Source organism: Gossypium arboreum, chromosome 2 (assembly GCF_025698485.1).
Source record: "Gossypium arboreum isolate Shixiya-1 chromosome 2, ASM2569848v2, whole genome shotgun sequence".
In the NCBI taxonomy this organism is placed as follows: Eukaryota; Viridiplantae; Streptophyta; class Magnoliopsida; order Malvales; family Malvaceae; genus Gossypium; species Gossypium arboreum.
The window spans coordinates 9,541,328-9,557,440 of NC_069071.1; the positions used below are offsets into that span (position 1 = coordinate 9,541,328).

Consider the following 16,113-nt stretch of genomic DNA (forward strand, 5'->3'; position numbering starts at 1 on the left):
ATGGTTTCCAGGATGAAGATCCCAACGATCACTTAGTAAACTTTTTGGAACTATGCAATACATTTAAAATCAATGGCGTTTCTGATGATGCCATACTTCTTCGGTTGTTTCCCTTTTCATTGAGAAACAAAGCTAAACAGTGGTTGAACTCATTACCATGAGGATCAATCACTACTTGGGACCAAATAACCAAAAAATTTCTATTAAAATATTTTCCACCGGCTAAAACGGCTAAATTACGTAATGATATCTCTTCATTTGTGTAGATGGATTTAGAAACACTCTGCGATGCATAGGAGAGATACAAAGACCTTTTGAGAAGGTGCCCTCACCATGGGTTACCGCTTTGGCTTTAGGTCCAAACATTCCATAATGGCCTGAATCCTTTGACTCGGTAAATGGTTGACGCAGCTGCTGGCGGAACCATCAATAAAAAAACACCTGAAGATGCTTATGAGTTCATAGAGGAGATGTCATTGAATAACTATTAGTGGCAAGTCATGAGGACAAAGCCAACGAAAACAGCCGGTGTTTATAATGTTGATTCGGTCACCATGCTTTCTAATCAGGTATAACTCTTGAATAAGAAAATTGATGGTTTTCTTAGTTCTTCACAGGTTCACCCAGTAATGCAGTACGAAGCAAGTAGAGGTGGAACAAGCCATTCGGAATACCAACCTTATGGCCACAACATGGATAAGGAGCAATTAAATTACATGGGTAATAATTCTCGACCCTAAAACAATCCATATAGTAACACTTATAATGCAGGTTGGAGGAACCACCCAAATTTCTCTTGGGGAGGCCTAGGAAATCAGCGACCACCTCCGGGCTACCAACAACCACTCTATCAATAAGAAAAGAAACCGAACCTTGAAGAGATGCTCACAAAGTTTATCTCGGTATCAGAAACCCATTTTTAGAACACCGAGATGACACTTAAGAATCAACAAGCATCAATCCAAGGGGTCGAAACTCAGATAGGCCAGCTTTCTAAACTAATCTCTGAACGACCACATGGTAGCTTGCCAAGTAATACTGAACCCAACCCAAGGGAACAACTCAACGCAATTAATATTCAAGATGACGAAGGAGTCGTTGAGCCTGAGCCAGAACTGAGGCAAGAAATGGTGGTAAGCAAAGGTAAAGGTGAGGTAGATTATAATAAAAACAAACCAGTGACTGACGAATATAAACCTCGTGTGCCATACCCCAACGCGACAAGGAAAGACTGCTCAGATGAACAATTTGGTAAATTCCTTAAACTCCTAAAAAAATTACATATTAACTTACCGTTTATTGAAGCTCTATCGCAGATGCCAAACAAAATGAAATTTTTAAAGGAGTTTTTAGCAAATAAGCGGAAGCTGGACGAGACGTCGCATGTAGAGCTAAACGTAGTTTGCTCAGCTATTCTCTAGAATAAACTACCCAACAAACTAAAAGATCCAGGGAGTTTTACGATTCCTTGCTTAATTGGTAGTTCAGATGTTAATAATGCATTAGCTGATTTAGGGGCTAGTATCAATGTCATGCCTCACGAAATGTTTAAGCAACTAGGCCTTGGGTAACCCAAATAGACTAGGATGAGCATTCAATTAGCAGATAAAACTATAAGATTCCCTAGGGGTATTATTGAAGATGTGCTAGTTAAAATCGATAAATTTATATTTCCCGTTGACTTCATTGTTCTAGACATAGAGGAGGATAGCAACACTTCTTTAATTCTAGGAAGGCCCTTTTTAACAACTGCTAAAACGATCATTAATGTTGGCATAGGTGAGCTCACATTCCGGGTAGGAGACGAAACAATCACCCTCCAAGCTCGTAATTTTGGCAACACATCGAAAATTGAAGATGATTGTTTAACCCATTCTACTAAAACTGACAATATGGTGCAATCTACTTTGCAGGAAATGAGTCTGAAGGAAGCACATGAGTCATTCTCAAGCAATAGTAGAAGACCTACTCATGAAAAAAGAAGACTGCAAATAGAGGAGCTAGATGAATGGCGAACACATAAATCGAGAACACACGATAAACCAAAACTATGCCAGAACGAGCTCGATACCTTTCCAAATCAACTTAAGGTTGGCGATAAAGTCTTATTAGGTGCCGCAGATCCTTACATTGTCACTACCAGACCAGATGAAGATATCCCTCTTACGGTACATTTTTCCATTCAGTACAGTTGAGGTAAGTCACCCCAAGCTCGGCGCTTTTAAGGTAAACAACACCCGTTTAAAACCATATTTTGATGAGATTGATAGCAAGAATGAGAAGTATAAACTCCTCGAACCACCATGACCATTCAATGGAGGGGTAAGTCGAGCTTAGACTATAAATAAGCGCTTCCCGGGAGGCAACCTGAGCACTAACAATATTAATTTCTTTAAATTTTAGTATTTAACACCTAACATACTAATAGAGATCTTGAATACAGGTTTTTCCACAAAGACACGGCCAGGCACACGGGCGTGCTTAGGGCCGTGTGAAAACAGGGCAAAAGATTTCCCCAACACGGGCTACGATAAAATGCCACGACCGTGCGACATGGCCGTGGTCGAACCTGCCAAAACAACACGGGCGTGCGACATGCCTGTGTAGAAGAACAGTGGGTGAACCTGTTAAAACAGCACGGGCGTATGACAAACTCGTGTCTAGTACCCGTGGTCGAACCTATTAAATTAACACGGGCATGGACCTTGCATACGCGGGCGTGGGAGAAGCGAATGAAGCTAGATACAGTCGTTCGACATGGGTGTGTACTAAATGTCAGACGCGCCCAAATTCAAAATTCGCGAATCACACGGGCTGAAATTGGGGAACACGAGTGTGTTATCTAGCCGTGTGCCCCAAAATCTATAAAAACCCTGCACTATTCATTGTCTTCCCCACCCAAAAACCCTAACCCTAGCCGCTGCAAGTCCACATCACCTCCCTGCTACGCCCGTGCGCCACATCCAACTCTATTTTTGCCGCTCATTCTCCCTTTTTTAGTGTTTTTTTTTACTTTTTTTCCCCTTTAATTGCACTCATTTTTCATGTTAGTTATCATAGAACTCTGCATTTTTCATTATTATTTTCATCTTTCTATCACTCACATTTTATTCATAGAACAAGCTATTATCTTTTTCATGTGCAAATTCTTACTCTTTATATGATTTCTCTACTTTATTTGATTAGTTAGAAGTGAATATTCATGATTAGAACAATAGACATACTCATGCCTTTAGTGTTAACATTTTTCATCCGTCACACATGTTGCATTCCATGAAATTCATTGCCATTTTCACGCCATACAATTGATTGTTTTGATTAACTTGTTAGTCTTAGTAGTTGCTGAAATTGTGATTGTTATTTACAATTTGTCTTCATTTTACTTTGATCATTCCTCAAGATGAATTAATGGTTTTGATTGCAGGTACCATGTCATCTTCATGAGGAAAGAAAACTGACGTACCTGCTTCCAAGAAACGAAAGGGAGCATCATCTTCTGCGGGTCTAATCGCAAAAATTCGTCACCCTCTCCTACAGTTCCCTCGTGGGCCTCAGGAAGAACCTTTCCAAATACTTTGGGCCCTACCTTTAATTGCAGGCTGCTGCATTGACTGGCTGCTGTAGAACAAGTTCAGTTGGCTGATACGATTCGGGCCCTCCTAATCGCCGAACCTTGGGAGTTGTTCTTTGGTATCATTGAGACAACATACCTCGAGCTCACGATGGAACTATACTCAACGTTCCATCTTCAGACCGTAATGACGAACTACGATGATCCCGACACGGTCCAATTTCACCTAGGCAGATTAAACCGCCAACTAAGTATCCCAGAGTTCGGTGCTGTACTGGGCTTATATACGGAGGAGTTCAAAGAGGAGAATGAACTACATGCTCTCACTCGCCATATACATTTCTCTCCCTCGAAGTGCTGGCACACTTTGGCCCCTTGCGTAGCCTCCTACAATCCTAGACGCTCCAAGGCATCAGTTCTCCCACCTTCCTTGAGGTACCTACACGCTATTTTCGCTTAGACGATTACAGGAAGGTGAGAGAGTACTAGCGTCGTCAACACTCACGACGCCTACTTATTATGGTATATGTCGCACGGCACGTCATCGACCTTGCCTATTTTATCACCCTCGCGATTCAGCACCAGACGGTGTGGCATAAGAAGGGGGTCATCTCTATTGGCCCCTACGTAACTCGGTTGGCTTGACACTTCGGGCTTCTCGACATTGCAGCCCAAGAATCATTTTTGACCCTCATTGGCCAGATGTCTCCACAAGGCATCTTGAGCATGCTTAGCATGAGGATGATCGAGAGGCGCTTAGGAAGCTACCCTCCTCAATATCGTCTTGCCCAATCTACCGAAAAGGAGGCCTACGAGGACATTCCTGATGATGTCCCTCCGTAGCACGAGGATCCACCATCCCAGCCATCACCACCCTCTTGTCCAGTTCATGCGGCAGCTTCATATGCTGACATCTCTGAGTGCCTCACTCGATTCAAGCAGCAGTGTTTTCAACAATTTGACAACATTTATGCTACTCTACAGTAGATTTGTCAGCACCTCCACATCTCATCGCTAGTCCCACCTCGCGAACCATCCAACGATGAAGATGTTTAAAAATATTTATTTATTATTTTATGTTTTTAATTTTTATTAAAACTACTTTTAATTTTTATTAGATTTTAGAATTTTATTTTTAATTATCAATTTCGGTTATTTCTTTATGAGTAATTATTCTTCCTAATATCCCCTAAAAAGTTCCTGATCTTATCACAGTTATATAAAGCTCTTAAGCTCATCATCGCATAGGAACTAAAAACTCCACCGGGAAAGGTTCTCCACGACTGCCATGTCCTGATCGACCACGACCATAGCTACCACTAGATATAATATTCTTTTGGCGCAGGACTTATGGACTAATGAACCTCTACCACCGCCAGAGTATCCTCCTTCACCTTCGTACCGATTACTCTCCAAAACTCCAGTTTGAGGAATTCATCATACAAGAAGTTTCACTTCTCTCCCTATCTTATTTTTATATTCTAATATCTATCTTTGTACATTGAGGGCAATGTACATCATAAGTGTAGGGGGAAATTTATTTTATTATCAGAAAAATCCCTGAATGACTGCCTTGTTCTCTTGAAAAGCTCTCATATCGTATTTAGGATAAATTTTGATTGATTTATGATGATGATTGATATATCTTGAATTAAAACATAGGCATTTATGCATTGATTGTTTAAACCTTAAGACATCAGAGAATCAAGCATGATAAGTTGATTTTTAAGAAATTAAAATCTTAGGTTGTTTCCCCAAAGTTAGGTATTACTTTGAGTTAGAATTCCCAAGTTTTAAACATCAAAAAGCCATAATTTTTGTGAGATTTTTGAGCCTTTTGAGCATCTATTAATTCTTTCATGCTCACTTTTGTTATTGCTTTGAGTGCGTCAATATTGAACTGCTATTCTAGAACTTGCTTGATTATGCATGTCAAGACCACACCATTTGATTTGATATGTCAAAATGATTAAGGCACTTAGGATTAAGCCACTCATGGCATGAAAAGCCTACCTCCACGATTAACCCCTAGTAAACCCCCTTGAGCCTAACAAGCCATTTCTTGTATTACCCTTAATATTAACCCTTAACCCATTATTGTTGAAATCCCCTAAATTAATCCCTATTTTTGTCGAGATTTGAGTTGAAGAAATTTCTTAGCTATGTCTTAATAGTTAGCCTATGTTATTTAACTTGTTCTTAAAAAAAATGTATACATATTAGTAATTCCATATTCTGAAAAGAAGCCCTGTTGTACGCAAGTGATGATTAACCCTTTTTCTAGTTAGGCAATTTTTCAATTCAATCTTGATTCTAACCCTTTCTTTCAGCTTGCGACCACACCCCCTAACCAAGCCTCATTACAACCCTCTAAAGACCTTTTGATTGATGTTTCATCTCAATTTATAGTGGTGGAGATTTGATTTTCATGCAAGCCTATGGTAATGACTTTTCATTATTAACTATTGAGTGCTTCATTTATTATCCTTAAACACCTCGAGTGATTTGAATGAATCTGTAGTGAGGATGTGAAACTCTGTGATATTTTGAATCAATGGTAATTACTTAGATGAGGGGAGACACCTATGTTTGAATGATTAAATACTCAACTTGGAATGTTTGAAACTTTTATGTTCTTTTAGTTGAATTCTCAACGTATGATTTCCTATGGATTATTTTGAGATATTATCGATAGAAATTATAAGTTGAGAAGAATTTATTTTGATTATGAATTGAGAATTTTTCTTGAGGACAAGCAAATGCTTAAGTGTGGGGGTATTTGATAAACTGTAATTTATACATATTTTTACTCTATGTTTAACGCATTTTATGAATGATTTCCCATTAGAATTGGTGAATTCGATGCTCCTAATGCTTTACTTTCATGTTTTATAACTAAGAGAGCATAGGAGAGCGAAAGGAACGAGAAACGGGCCAAAAATAGAGAAAATGGGCCAAAGTATGAAATCAACACGGCTTGGACCTCCTCACACGGGCAGACCACACGGCCGTGTCAATTTGGTAGGCTCGAGCACTGCCTGAAATAATTGCACACGGGCGTGTCCTTGCCGAGCCCAAGTTGAGTCCAATTCGAAAAAGGCTAATTTTGAGGGCTCTTAGGCATTTCAAGTCGACATTAATCCAAGTCAGAATTGCACACGGCCTGAGCACTTGCACACGAGCGTGGCACACGGACGTGTCCTTATCGAGTCGAAGTTTGGTTCTACTCAGAAAAGGCTAATTTTGGGCATTCGAAAGTTTATATAAACACCCTAGAAGAGGATTAGAGGGGACACGAAGAGTAGAAGGCAAGGAAGTACTCAAGAACATCTATCGGAATCACCTCGGTGGCAAGATCTACATCAAGACTGAAGATTTCCATCCAGTTTCCTAGAAGTTCTTTGGGTTTCTTTATGTTTTGTTGTTTTCCATACTTTGAGATGTTTTCCATAATTATCATGAACTAAACTCCCTAAATACCTAAGGGAGATGAAACTTGATAAACCGTAATTTATATATATTTTTACCCCATGTTTAACACATTTTATGGATGATTTCCCATTAGAATTGGTGAATTCGATGCTCTTAATGCTTTAATTTCATGTTTTATACTTATGAGAGCATAGGAGAGCGAAAGGAACGAGAAACGGGCCATAAATGGTGAAAATGGGCCAAAGTACGAAATCGACACGGCCTGAACCTCCTCACACGGGCAGACCACACGGCCGTGTCAATTTGGCAGGCTCGAGCACAGCCTAAAGTAATCGCACACGGGCATGTCCTTGCCGAGCCCAAGTTGAGTCCAATTCGGAAAAGGCTAATTTTGAGGGCTCTTAGGCATTTCAAAGCCTATAATTACACCCTACAGGAGGAAGAAAGAGGGCACACATAATAGAGAGTAAGGAATTACTCCAAGGAAGCCGATTGATCCATCTCAGAAGCCGGATGTAAGGAATTACTCCAAGGAAGCCGATTGATCCATCTCAGAAGCCGGATTCATCATCAAGACTGAAGATCTCTCCTCAATTTCCCCTTTAGGAGTTTTGGGTTTTCTTTATGTTTTGCATTCTTTATTATTCTGAGATGTTTTCTTATTTAGTTATGAACTAAATCCCCTAAATACTTAAGGGGAATGAAACCTAAGACGAATCTTGTTATTATTTTCTGAATTGTATGATAAATATTCAACTTGTTCTTAATTATGTGTTCTTAATTCTTGTTTTGATATCCCAGGATACTGATTCAAGATAAGCTCTTATTCAAAGGAGGAATAGACCCTATCTAAGAATACATTTGTCATAATTAAGCGGAGTTGTTTGCGCGCTTAGACATAGGGTGACAAGATTTTGTCGGATGAGGGTGAAACCTAATAAGGGGATCCATAGATTGAGTTAATGCAACCTTAGGGTGTTAATTAGAGAAAGGTCTCAATTATTCAATCTAGGGATTAGACGTTATTAGTTTTGAATAGGGATAATAACATAACTTAGGGATCTCTACGGAACAAGTTAAATGAATAAATTGTCCGATTCAAAGCCAGAATAACAAGTATAGTCTAGGTGGATTTTTCCTTAGGTATTGCCTTAATTCAATTGATTTTCCCAAAAGTAATTCCCCAATTCTATTCTCTGTGAGTTCTTAGTTTAGATAATTAGTTAGTTAAAAACAAAACCTCTTTATTCCTAGGCTAGATAATAAAAAGACAGTCTATACTAGTACTTTTAGTTCCTTTGGGTTCGGCAATCCGGCCTTGCTAAAACTTTACTACTATTCGATAGGTACACTTGCCTACATTGCGATAAAAGTTAGTTTCAAGAACGATTAATTATAAATATTTAAAACCTATCACAAAATCACGCGGTCAAAACCTAAGACGAATCTGTTTACTTTTTGATTTATATGATAAATATTTGTTCTTATTCTTAATTGTGAGTTTTAATCCTTACTTTAATATTCCAGGATATTAATTCAAGTTTTTGATGTGCTTATTTAATGGAGGAAAAGTCCCTGTTTAAGAGTAGATCACTCATAATTAAGCGGAGTTGCATGCAATCCTAGAGATAGTACGACATAAATCTGCTGGATTAGAGTCAAATCTAATAAGGGAATCCATAGATCGAGTTAATGCGACTATAGGGGTTTTAATTAGAAAGAGATTTCAATTAATCAACCTAGAGTCAGTTGTTTTTAGTCTCGAAAGGGATATTAACATAAATCAGGAATTTCTACGGAATAAGTCAAGTGAATAAATCGTCTAATTCAAAGGTAATAAGTGAAGTCTAGGTGGATTCTTTCTTGGGTATTGTCTTCTCAATCGGTTTTTCAAAAGTATTTTCCAACCTTAATCTCTGTCGTAATCTTAGCTAATTAGATAATTAGTTTTAGGTAAACATTCTCTAAATTTTTAGGCTAGATAATGAAAAGATAGTAATTACTAGTACTTTTAGTCCTCGTGGATACGATATTTTCGGTCTCACTATAACTATACTACTGTTCGATAGGTGCGCTTGCCTTAAGTCAAATTTTTAGTTAGTTTCACGACCATCAATGTGTTTTAATGCAGGAAGGCAAAGTCATTGCTTATGCTTCGAGATAGTTAAAGCCGTATGAAAAGAACTATTCGACGCATGACCTTGAGTTAGCTGCGATTGTGTTTGCTTTGAACATTTGGCGCCACTATCTATTCGGTGAGAAATGTCACATATATACTGATCATAAGAGTTTGAAATAAATGATGACTTTTGAATCTGCAACAGATAAGATGGCTAGAGTTACTAAAAGACTACGAGCTTATTACTGATTATCATTCGAGAAAGGAAAATGTTGTTGCTGATGCTTTGAGTCGAAAATCATTGTTTGCATTGCGTGCGATGAATATTCATTTGGTTTTTTCAGATGATGATTCATTTTTAGCCAAAGTAAAAGCAAGACCGTTATTCATTCAACAGTTTATTGATGCTCAGAAATTTGATAATGAGATAATAGAAAAACGAACTCAATGTGATTTAGATTATGATTTAGAATTCAGAGTTGATAAAGATGATTGTCTGAGATTCTGAGATCAAATTTTTGTTCTGAGAAATCCAACGTTAATTCAGATGATTTTGAATGAAGCTCACAATAGTCGTTTATCTGTTCATCCGGGTAGTACGAATTTGTCATTATTAAATAAAAGATAATATTCATATATTAAATTTTTATAATAAAGTTTATTCTTAACAAATTTTTGAATTAAATATTTAAAAATAATAATTTATTATTTTTAAGTTATAATTTTAATTGAAAGTAAAATTATTTTAAATTTGTCTTGCATGTATTTTATAAACATAATAAAGCATACATAAGATTATAGATATAAAACTTGTTTTGGAATAAATTTAAAAAATACTTGAAATCACATTTCGTTTTAACTAAATGCTAACCCATAAGTGGTCTAACCCATAATTCTTGCATAGCTTAAATGCAACAATTCTACCCATATTCTACAAAAAAAAAATGGTATTTCATACAAGTATAGGTGCTAAGTCAAATTTGTAGCTAGGAAAAAAAATAAAATCAGAGAAGAAACACTTACTTGCGAAGGATCTGTTGAAGTAAAAGGGAAAATCAAGTAGTAGGAAGGAGGCAATAGCTTTTTTTTTCTTATGTTTATTACTAGACCAATATTCAAAACTAATATAAAATAGGGCTAATTTTGTCTTAATATTTTTTTAGCTTTCCAATTTAGATGGGAAAGTAATTTTCCCACCTTTTGTCATGGGTTCACATTGTTATATTCATGGGAAAGTAACTCATAAGGAAAAGTTAGAATCTAAGAAAAATAGATTAAATTCTCAAAAAAATAACTATTTTCTATCATAGAAAACACTAGCCTAAAGAAAGGAAAAGAAATACATAGAACAATTCTAATACTTTAATTCAAAATAATCAAATAAATGTATTCAATATTTTAATTGAAAAGATAAGGCTTTTAATGGTAACGTAGAATTTGACATATCCATTTTGTGGTGTTTTAACAAATGTTGAATGAAATAATATATTAAAAATATAAATTTTTAACTTACATATATTTTTGATAAATAAAAAATATGAGTACTTAAATGAAACATGGGTAGTTTTATTTTTCTTAAAAAAGTGATATATTTTTAAAAAATAAAAGTTAAACATGATTTTTAGAGGTTTTTATTTTTTTAAACATTACCCTTTGGATATTATATGAAAAATACTCATATTTTCTAGTGTACACGAGAGTAAAAAATATGAAAAAAATATTTTTTATTGATGTCGCCTGACACATTAGTGGCACCGCTTTAATTTTTTTTAAAAAAATTGGCCGATACAAAAAAAAAAAAAAGTTGTTAGAATAGAAAAGAAAATGGTTGATGTAAGTTGGTGCCGCCAAGTAGTCGGATGGCACCGGTTTAAAATTTTTTTTTAAGAAAATGTGATTGTTTTGAGGAAAAGAATATTTTTTAATGGGTGTCACCTATTGGTGTGGTGGCACCCCTATATAGCACTTCCTTGACCAAAAAAACAAATTTTGACTAGTTATAGTTTTAAACAGAGAAAACGAGAGAGGGAAAACTTTTGTCTGGTTATAGTTTCAAACAAAGAAAACAAGAGAGGAAAAACTTTTGACTGGTTATAGTTTCAAACAGAGAAAATGAGACAGGAAAAACTTTTGGCTAATTATAGTTTCAAACAGAGAAAATGGAAGAAGAAAAAAATGGGTGTTAGTTTGTTTTTCATTTGAGAATTCAAGGTTTTTCTTTTCCTTAGAAACGAAGTTTGAATTAATCAGGTTAGTTTGTAATTATTTTTTATGTTTTTTAAATTTATTTTATTTTACTATTATGTATGATTATGTGACTATATATTGATTCAAGTTATATTTTTTAATAGGAACTAATATTTTTATTTTAAATTTATTTTACTGATTTAGTATCGAAGATGAATAACAATTCTTTGTATACATTCATTCTGATGGAGTAATTTTACAAGCAGTAGTTGATTGTATATTTCAATCATGCCATCAAATAAGAATGAGGTTTAACAAGAGCGTATCGGTGAAATGAAACAAAACATTAGTGTGAAATTGCTCGACATTGTGGGAGAAGGATGTCCAGACTATTCTACGAATTTTTAGTTTCATCAAATCTATGCAAATATAGGGAGATGAAACTTGTAGAGTGATGACGTGGAGACTATAATCGCACTATATTACTTGCCTAGGAACATTGAACTAGTTGAGTTGTTCACTAAGTTAGCGGATGTTGAGTCCATTCAAAATGTCACTCCACTAAATCAACAATATGGAGTTGAAGACTTACATACAGAGGTTTTGAAAAAATTTTGATAGGTGATCTTTTGTAAACAGGTTTGACTTTGATTTGAATGTTAAGTGGGTAGAAGAGTTCGATTATGGAGCAACATTGAGATGGGACACAATCCATACACTAGTCTGATTGTGTATAACAACCCTAATTTGGGTTCCCATTTATAGATACATCCATTGGTGATTGGTATTTATGCAGATGGTAGGACCCGATAATGATGTTGGCTCTAATCACCAAGATGAAGAATTTAGTGACCCCGATCTTGATGAGGTCCCGGATGATATCAATGAGGAAGGAGGAAGCAATAATGATAATGTATATGCCTTTTCGCTTAGGAACCCTACATGAGGCATTATTATACAGAATGATCCTTCAACCCATATGTTGAGCATGTTGTAATGCATCTGAATTCTCTGAATACCCAAATATAATATCTTATTAAAGGTTGACACTAGATTCCAAATCAGAAGAGTTTGTTGTAGGTCAACAATTTCCAAACAATGAGAATGTGTATTTCCCATCAAAAAGTATATTATGAAAGTGTCGGTGGACTACAAAGTCACAATATCTAAGTTGAAATTATATATTGGGGAGTATTAGAGGTCTATAGAAGGCTGCAAATTGAAGGTACAAGTTGAATTGATACAAAGGTTGCAACTGTGAGAGATTTGAAAATATGTTGGGCCTCATACATGTACTGTTGCATAGATGACCCAAGACCATCGAAAACTTGATGTGAAAAAAAATTCATAACTACATTATGCCACTGGTGAAAGACATGCCCACCATTCTTTTATTGGCCCTGATTGTCAATATGCAATTTTGATTTTAGTACAGAGAGCCATATAGGAAACCATGGTGGGCCAAATAGATGGAGATAGAGTAGTTGGACGGGGATTGGGATGCGTTGTATAATGAAATGCAGGGGTGGTTAGCCACAATATAGGAGTACGTGCAAGGGACTATGATTGAATTGCAAACACTGCCTTCTTACAAATTGGATGGCCAACTAGATCTAGGGGAAAGAATTTTCCACTGTTTTTTCTGGACATTCAGTCTATGCGTCATGGTCTTTTCCCACTATAATTCACTTGTATAGGTTGATGGAACTTAGCTGTATGAGAAATATATGTAGATCCTCCTTATTGTGGTTGCACAAGACATTAACCAAAATGTACTATCGATAACCTTTGCCATTGTGGAGGCTAAGAATGCGGAATCATGACATTTTTTCTTGACGAACTTGCGAAAGCATTGTTAGACAATACAAAATTTGCATAATTTTCAATTGATTGAAGGGGCTAATTGCGGCGATTAGACATTCTGATGTTTCATGGAGATTCATGTACTGCATCCACTGCATTACAGTTAAATTTCATAAGGACTTCAAGAATGTAGATTGGCATAAGGAGGTAGTGAACATGGGTAATTCAACAGTCATTTTTTTTTGAATACATTTAGAAACTCAAATGAACGATAACATGTATTATGAAAATACGTACGCAGGGTATGAACTAGAATAACACCATTTTAGACAGAGGATGGCAAGGCTTCAGGCTGAAATGAACCATGATGTGCACTACTTGATCAATAGCATGGAGTTGTACTAGTGGGCTCAATGTTTTGATGACGAGTCACAATATGGTCATACGACCACCAGCGTTGTAGAGTTTGTTAATGTCATCTTGAAGCATACATAACATCTGCCAATTTCATTTGTTCTTTCAGCTACATTCTACACACTAGCAACCTTGATGCCAAGAATGGGGATGAAACAAGAAAAGCTAATGGAGGTGGTACACGTTCACTGTGATGAGGTTAGGAAGGCAATAGTGGTCAAAGCACGAAGAGTGAGTTCAATGAATGTACAACTATGTTCTCGACACTTGGAAACTTTCCAAGTGACAAATTTTGTTAGCCATCGAGTGGGTATCCTAGCTAGGTCCTAAAAAGTTAATTTCCAAAATAGAAGGTGCGACTGTTGGAAGTTCCAGACTCTTTGATACCCGTGTTTACACATCCTTGCAGCATGTGCAAGGGCCAATGTCAATTGTGACCAATATATCGATGAGGTGTACATGTTGGAACGCATGTTACGTATTTGGGAAAACAAGTTCCCCATCTTTAGGGATGTCTCAACATGGGAAGTGGCTCGCCTATATTCGAGTTGCTCCCAAACACGGGGCTACCTAGATACCCAAAGGTTACCCTTAGGCGACCAACAGCAGAATGTACCAAGAGCAGCCATGGTTAGGGTTTGGCCAAGCTTTTAAGCTTAATAGTAAGTGATTCCGAGCTCCGTTTTTAATGTTCTATGTATTTTTGAAATTCCGGTAACATGATCTGCTCATTTCTACCATTATTTTGAGCTAGGATTTATGTTTAAAAATTTACCCATGAATGATATGTATGTATTTTGATGTTTAATGGTAGAATATGAAGCTTGAAATTGTGTTAAACAATTTTTGCTAAGCGATTTACGTGAAAACGAGTAAAACGGTATAATCGGTAAAAATACCTAATGTTCATAAGTACATGTTAGAGTGAGAATTTGATGTTTCCATAAAAAGGGAAAAATGATTAGCATGTCATAAAACATAAGAAAATAGGAAGAAGTTTAATTTTCGAACCTTGGGGAAAAAGTGCAAATATGTAAAAGTTTAGGGGTTAAAATACAAATTTGTAAAAATATGATTTTTAGACCTATATGAATAGCATGACTAATTAGTAGGCTAAATGTGATATTATAGATCAAGGAAATCGAGATTTGAGCTTAAATCAGGAAAATACAAGACCATTTCTGGATCTGAGGTAAGTTTGTACGTAAATAATTTATCAATTCTTTTTATTTCATTATATTTTATTATCATATGAAATGTGGCTGCCTATAGAATGATTATTTGTTGTAAATTGCAAATTGAAAAAGGATTATGAATAAATTGTAACATGTTGGAAAGTGAGGAATTTCTCAGTTGAGCCTTCAGAATAGAAACGATACGAATGATCTATTGTAAGGTCACGAGTGTAGTACTAAGTGCAGGCTACTACGTGTACCGAATAATTGGTCGCATGTGTAGTACTAAGTGCAGGCTACTATGCGTACCAAATAGCTTTGGCTACAAGTGTGAAAATATGTGCAGGCAACTGAGTATCAGTTATTTTTCCGAAAAGTTCAACGGGAAAATCGACTAAGTAAAAATATATATGAAAATGATTATATGATGAATAAGTGCAGATATATGTTTAAGAAAATTTTGAGCAATATGCTAGATATTTGAGTGAACTTCGATAAGAAAAAATGGATTAAGTGAAATTATGTAAGAGTGAATTTTAGTAGTAAAATAGTGTTGGATAGCAGCAGTTGTGTGACTTTGAAAATTCACCAAAAATTTTGTAAGTTGAATTAAATTTAAAATAAATTATATAATTAAATCTTAATGAGTTTATTTTCATTTAAAAGAAAAAGGGGGAGAAAAAGAGTTGTATATTATGTGATATTCTAATTTTTGTGAGACAGTGTTAGAATGAATTTGAGATCCCCTATTCTGAATTGAAAAAATTGTTAAACATTGTAGAAACATAATTATGGGTTATAATTTATATTCTTAGAATTTTTGATGAGTCTACTTTTAATAGAAACAATCAAAAACATTATCTGAGTCTTGTACTATGAGATAAATAAATTTTAGTGAAGAAATGTCGAAGCTGTCAAATAGAAAAATAGGGGAGAATTTGAATAATAAAATGTACTTATTTTCAGGACCAAAAATACTGAAACTTTTATGGTGGAAAGATATATGAGTCTAGGTTCTAGGAAAATTTATGGATCTTACTTTTGAGTTCCATAACTCTAGATATAAATAATTTAGTGACTGTGACTCAAGAAAGTAGCTTAACTAGAACATGTGTAAATGTACAATTGGGTTAGTTTTACTATGGAAAGCATGTTAGTAAATTGCTTATTATTATTTCATGCCAGCTTACTAAGCGTAAAGCTTACCCCCTCCTTTCCATTTCTTTTAGTGTTGTCGTTAGCTCGTGGTTGGAAATCGTCAGAGGCGAAGATCACACTATCAAGCCAATACCTTGACAAGATAAACACATATGCTAGAATTATCAAGTGAGTGGCATGTATAGGGACCTAGTTTTATAACATGTGTTATTATAATTTGGCCAAATACATTGGTCTTTAGTGAGCTAATGATT

At 35.7% G+C, this 16,113-nt stretch overlaps 1 non-coding gene across 1 annotated transcript; it reads right to left on the reverse strand.

The window, feature by feature from the left end:
* Nucleotides 1-233: 233 nt before the first annotated feature.
* On the reverse strand, nucleotides 234-340 carry LOC128289495 (small nucleolar RNA R71). The gene has a single exon (XR_008279143.1). It is a non-coding gene; the product is annotated as a small nucleolar RNA R71 (small nucleolar RNA).
* Between the last annotated feature and the right edge of the window lie 15,773 nt (nucleotides 341-16,113).